General features: G+C 66.1%; 1 long non-coding RNA gene across 1 annotated transcript; it reads right to left on the bottom strand.

Annotated features, from left to right (window-relative positions):
• Positions 1–3754: 3754 nt before the first annotated feature.
• Positions 3755–4891, bottom strand: LOC132003797 (uncharacterized). The gene is made up of 3 exons (XR_009400316.1): positions 4737–4891; positions 4280–4539; positions 3755–4122 (listed from the first exon to the last, which is right to left on the bottom strand). It is a non-coding gene; the product is annotated as an uncharacterized LOC132003797 (long non-coding RNA).
• Between the last annotated feature and the right edge of the window lie 1153 nt (positions 4892–6044).

Raw genomic sequence — 6044 nt, forward strand, 5'->3', positions numbered from 1 at the left:
GGGGCGGGCGCCGGCGACCCCGCGCGCCCCCCGCCCCCGCCCCGGCCGCCGGCCCGCACCCCCGCCGGCGACCCCGCGCCCCTCGGTCCCCGCCGCGCGCGTGTGGCGGCGGCCGCCTGCGCCTCCCTCCGCAGAGCCCCGGCCGCGGCAGCTGCAGAAAATGGCTGCCAAAGCGGCGCCAGTCGCCACGCTGCCACGGGCGGGGGCGGGCGCCGCGGCCCCCCGCAGCCCGGCCCCGCTTCCCTCGCCCGGGGACTCTCCGCCCGGGCGCCGGGACCCCGGCGGGCAGCGGGTCGGGGCGGTGGAGGGGGGGGCGGGAGGGGGCGCGGCGGCCGGGGCGGGGGGCGAGCGGGGCGGGGGAGGGGCGGTTACCTGCGGGCGGAGGGGCGCGGGGGGGGGGGGCGGTGGCAGGAGGCCGGTGCAGGGAGGGAGGGAGGGTGCTCGCGCCTGCCCCCCTCCCCGCAAGCCCCGAGCCCTCCCGGGGTCGCGGCTCCCGGGTGGGAAAATGCTAATGGGCTGTTGACCTCCGTGACCGCGGGCCGCCCCCGCCCAAGTAGAGATCCCCCGGCCTCGCCCCCACCCCCTCGCGGCGGTGCAGCTGGGCGGGCCCGCCTCGACGCCCCCCGCAGAAAAATGAAAATTAAATTAAAAGCCGTGCGCGTGCCGACTACAAAACGACCCAAGCCCGGAACTCCGCGGAGAAGATCCGGGTGGATCCTCGGGCGCCATGAACTGCAGCGGCGGCGGGAGCTCGGCAGGTGCCGCGCGCCCACCCTCCTCTCCGCAGGGAGCCGCTCCCCGACCCCCGCCTCCGCCCCGCCGAGAGCAGCTCCCGCCGCGGGGGTGCCCGCGGCGGCCCTGCGGCTCCCGGCACCCGGGCCCAGGCACACTTCTTTGGGCGCCAAGGGGAGCCCGGGGCTCGGGAGAGGGGCGCCCAGGGCGAGCTGGAGACCCCGGCGCGAACTCGGGACAGGGCCGAGGGGAGCACTAGAGCGGGGGAAGAAGTCACCCCCGGAGTCCCGGGCGTGGGGTTCCTGGGGAATAAACGAAAAGTGCGAGCCGAGGGCCCGTGGGTGAGGTCGGACCCAGGGATCGGGACCACTTGGTGGAGTAGAGAGGGTCCCGTAGCCCCCCTTCTCTCAGCCCGGAGGAGCCCAGCCCCAAGTGGCCGGACGCCGGGGACAGGTGTGTCTGTAAGTTTGGGGCTTTATGTTCCCCATCTGCAAGTTTCTCTCTGCCCCTCCCGCCAACCGCGTCCTCGGTCCCAGCGATTTCACTACCACTGGCTGGAAAACTCAAATTCAGTAAATAAGCGGGCAGAGAGCAGGAGCCAACAGGTCAGGTAAAGGCGTTTCCAGATTGGAGAGCGGCTCCTGCTCTTGGGGTTTAAGAGTAGAGAAGGGGCGCACGTAAGGAGGCACGTCCCCGTGCGGGGCGAAGTCGGAGGACACCTGGGGACCTGCGCCCCCATCCCTCCGCTGGACGAAGGCATCCACGTACCTGAGCACACAGAAACCTGGGAATGGGGATTGAATAGGAACCACCTGGCTAACTGGGCGTGGGCAGGCACGGGGCGGGGGTGGGCTACGCGGGGGCACTGAGTGGCTGCGTCCCGGCACCCACGGATTTTCCCGAGCTCTGAGAGGTCTCCGTGGCACACGTGCGGCGCGGGGCGCAGACCTAAGCAAACCTTCCGCCCCGAGGTCATCCTCAGTCCCTGCGCGTGGGGGCGGGGGGTGCTGTGCTTTCTGGTGCTTCTGTGAGGCAAAACCCCGTGGCCGCGCATCTCAGCCAAGGTCAGGAAGGGATCCGTGCTGGCACCGAGGGCTGCGGCGGCCGCAGAAGCAGCGAGGAGGCGGCGGCCGAAGCTGACTCGATCCAGCAGGCAGCGCCCTCCCAATCTCGCACCCGCATTCCCTGGCAGTGCCCGTTTCCGCCACCTTTCCCCAGGAGGGACCAGGGTGGGGGAATTTGAGGTTTGGAAGGAACGGAGGGCGAGGGCAGGGAAGGATGCCCCAGACGAAGCGGAGGTCAGGTGGTCATCGCGCCCGTTCCCCATCCCCCACCCGAGCCCGCCTCCTGTGCGACCCCCACCTGCGCCGTGTTCCCGGCTCAGGCTTCCCAGTAGGGGGCATCGCTGGGCGCCTCCGCGAGGCGGCTGCCCTGGAGAGGCGAGCTCGGTCACAGGCGAAGTCCCCAGGGCGCTAGGGTACCCATTGTCTTAGCGTTCCTGTTTGGGTCCCAGGGGAGCGGAGCGAATTCCCAAGGGTTCGCCTCGGGCCGCAGCGGCGTCGCTAGGAGGACCCGCGCCGCGGCACCGGCGGTCGCCCGGGAGGGGTCAGCCGGACACCTGTGTGTGCGCGCGCGCGTGCGCGCGCCTCTGAGCGTGAGGGAGGGGGTGAGGGGCGCCCCAGGAACCGCGGTGCCTCGGCTGCCTGAGTTTGAGGCGCACGGGAGCCTCATGCCAAGAGGTAAAGGGACGTCTTCTGCCTCCGCGGGCTCCCACCGCGCGGGTGGGCCCAGGGCTGGGCACCTGACCTGCATCCCGCAACGACCGCTCCGCTGCGTTCTGCCCGGAAACCCGAGAATGGCTCTTTTGGAGCATTTTCCCTTCCGCACGCAGGGTTTTTTTTTTTTTTTTTTTCCCCTCGCTTCCCCTCAACAATTGGCAGGCTTTTAAAGTAACCTTTAAATGAGACATCGATTTATCATTATTATGATTGCATTCAGAAATCCAGCCCGAAGGGAAACCCCGGGAAATGGTAATTTGGCGGTACCTAGGGCTGTCTGTGGTTTAGCACATCCCTCGCCCCGCACGCACATTTCTTGGCAGCTAATTGCTCTGATGACCCCTGGGGCGGGGGAGGTGAGTGTGTGCGCGTGCGGGGGAGACTCGGACTGCTCGCAGAGCCGCGTGCGTGCACGCCGTGGACCTGATGCTGCGGCGGCCACTGCAGCAGCGACGCGCGCGCGCGCGCGTACACACACACACACACACACACACACACACACGGTCTCCAGCTCCCCTCCCGCATCCGGGCCTTCCGGCTCCTCAGCCGCCGTCCGCCGGGTTTGGGGAGGGGGTGCGTGGGGTGTGATGTGGAAGCGCGCGGAGAGGGCGAGGACAGGCCGAGCCGGAGGAAAAGAATGACAGCCGGGCGAAGGGGGAGGGGGACGACCGCGCGCAGAAACTTGGGGGAGAGGGTGCAGGCGAAAACGGGGGTCGGCGAGGAGGGGGTGCGGGGCGAGAGGCGGGGAGGCCGGGGGAGAAAGAAAGGGAGGGGGCGGGGAGCGGGCGGGCAGCGGGCGGGGGCGGCTGGCTCCTTTCCACTCGTGAGAGCCGGTTGCTGAGAGACGCGCGGGCCAATGAGCGCGCACCAGCTCAGCCCGGCGCCCGCCGCGTGCCCTTATATGGTGAGGCCGCTCGGCGGGCGCTCGCGCACATCGCCATATAAGGGCAGGAACCTAAATACAGGCTATACCTTGTTCTCTGCTCGCCCGGCCGCGGCCCCGGCGATCGATGAGCGCGCGGCCGAGCGGGCTGCGGAGCGCGGGCGCCGAGCGCGGGCGGGAGAGGGCCGCGGCGGCCGCGCGGCCGCGCCAGATGTGGACGGCGCAATGGCAGCTCGGGCCAGCTGTGGCGCTCGGAAGGAGTCGCCCGCCGCCGCCAGGCAGCCCCCTTCTTTCCTCCCCTACCCGCCCCCGCCCCCCGCACTGTTTCCGAGGGGCAAATGCAAATGAGCTGAGAGGGAAATCTAATTGCTTTTGTTTAAAAAAAAAAAAAGAGTGACAAACGCGAGTCTGTGCTGAGTCTGAGCAAAGGCCCAGAATCCAGAGAAACCGAGCCCAACGCCGGGGGTGGGGCGGCGGGAGTTGGGGAGGGAAGAGATCTGGACTGTGATTTGGGGGTTGGGGTCCTCCAGCTGTGTCCTGAGGCCTGGGCCATCATGCAGTCCTCTGCGATCCCGCGCCCCATTTCTCCGATCCCCTCCGCGCCAGGCCTGGCCAAGAGCCCAGGCCGGGGCTTGAGGTTTGGAAGCTGCGTGGGCCCGGGGCGGTGGGGAGTCCAGGAGCGGTGGCAGCAGGACTCACGGGATCAGTGTCCCTGCTGGTGCGGGTAGCCTGGAGCCAGTCCGGCGGCGAGAGAGAGAGAGAGAGAGAGAGAGAGAGGAGAGGCATCGCTGTCACCTCTCTGCTATCTCTGTACCGTCCCTCCTCCCTGAGGTCAGGCGGAGTGCTGCCTGCAGTGACCAGCCCTGCAGGTCTCTGATTCACCTACCGGATGGGCCCATTAGGCGGGATCAGACCACAGAAGGTGGGAGGTCTCTTTGAGTGGAGAAGTTGGCGCAGGGTGGAGCCCCGGACAGTCCATCAACCTCCGGCATCTGGGCTCCTGCTCCTCCTGGAGACCCCCAGAGTCTTGTCTCCAGCAGGTGGCTTGCCTTCTCCCTCCCCACTTCTGGCCAGTCCCTTCACGGATCAGGACAGGGGCGTTAACAAACTCCTCCTGGTCACATGAGTGGCCCCTGGTCAGGATGTCTGGAAAGGAAGGAGGATCCTCCGTCTGGGACCTGTGCCCCCACCACCAGGACAGCACAGCTTCCCGTTGTGGGTCAATGTTGTTGGAAATCTCATATAGCCCCCCCAAAGGCCCCCCTACACCATCTTTGGGGCTAAGGCCTTTCTCTCCCACCGTTTGCCGTGGCAGGCGAGACTCCCCCAGACCCCTGGCTTACCAGCAGGGTGTTCATCCTGGAGAACCATATGTGCCTGGATCAGGGACCTCTGGAGTTCGAGAGAACCCTCGCCAGCCACGCGCTCCACAGGTGCCTAAGATCCCCCTCGCCGGCCAGTTTGGAATGGGACTGTTCTGCCCTGCCTTGGCTTCCCCGGTTCCTGAATACGCCACGGAGAGAACCTCTCCCTTCTGAAGAGGCCATTTCCAGTAGCATGATGCCACCTATAGAATGTACCTGGAATTAGTCCGAGCTGCGGCAATGCCTCCAGCAGCGTGGCGCGGGTGAGGGCGCTGGAGGGAAAATAATGCCCTCTGTTGTCCTTGACGGAGGTTGGAGGAGGAGAAGGGATTGGAGGGGTGGTCTGTGCACCCAGAGCTTCCTCCAGGACTCTCTCTCTCTAGCCTTCCTGGGTCCCCTGACTAGGTGTCCCATAGTTCTGTGCCTGGCATCACCGCTGGGGAAACTGAAACTGACACCCGCACAGCTGGGACAGGAACGCACCTGCTCTGGGTAGGAGTCCCCGCGCTTTCCAGACAGTTGCACCCTGCGGGGTTTGGCGTGCTGGCTGAGGTTCTGTGCGGGCCAGCGGTCAGCCATCCCTGGTTAGCAAGCATTTTCTAAAGGTTCTGGTATCCCGAAAAACCTGCCTGAATGACCCCCACGCATACGGAACGTGGGAACTAGGCACCGCTCTAAGGTTATCTGGCTTCGAATGATCATTGTACAGGGAGAAGCTGACGTCGGGAGAGAGAAACTGACTTGCCTAAGGTAACTCGGCTAGCCAGGAAAGAGCAAGCTCCGGGCTGGACCCAAACCTTTGAATTCCCGATCCACCAGTTTTTGGATTATGCAGATGCATCTCAGTGGTAGCTGGGACACAGCCCTGCATATATCAGCGTGGTTTGGGACTCCAGCAGCCCTACAGCCGGTGCAAGGAGGGAGTCCCGTGGTGGCTGCCAGACTGGCTCTTCCAGTGCTTGGAACTGACAGTCTTTGATGGCAGCCCGTCACTCCGTCAGGGCGGTTGGGGAGGATGGGGACTAGAGGCAGGAAAACTGTCGGATTCTGGCTCCAGGCTGCTGGGCTCCTGGTCTTGCCAGAATCTAGGAAGTCCAAGAGCTAGCGACATCCCTCCCCGCTCCCCGCTATCTTGGCTCTCTCATTCCGAACCCCATGACTCAGAGCAGCAGCGCCGCTGTACCTGTCTCCCAGCGGAGCGGGGTTCTGCCCAGAATCTCCTCTTAGGCCCTCAACTCCTGGGTGACAGACTTAGGTCAAACCCTGTCCTGTGGCTGAACTTGGTCA

The sequence above is a fragment of the Mustela nigripes genome, chromosome 16, assembly GCF_022355385.1.
Source record: "Mustela nigripes isolate SB6536 chromosome 16, MUSNIG.SB6536, whole genome shotgun sequence".
NCBI lineage: Eukaryota > Metazoa > Chordata > Mammalia > Carnivora > Mustelidae > Mustela > Mustela nigripes.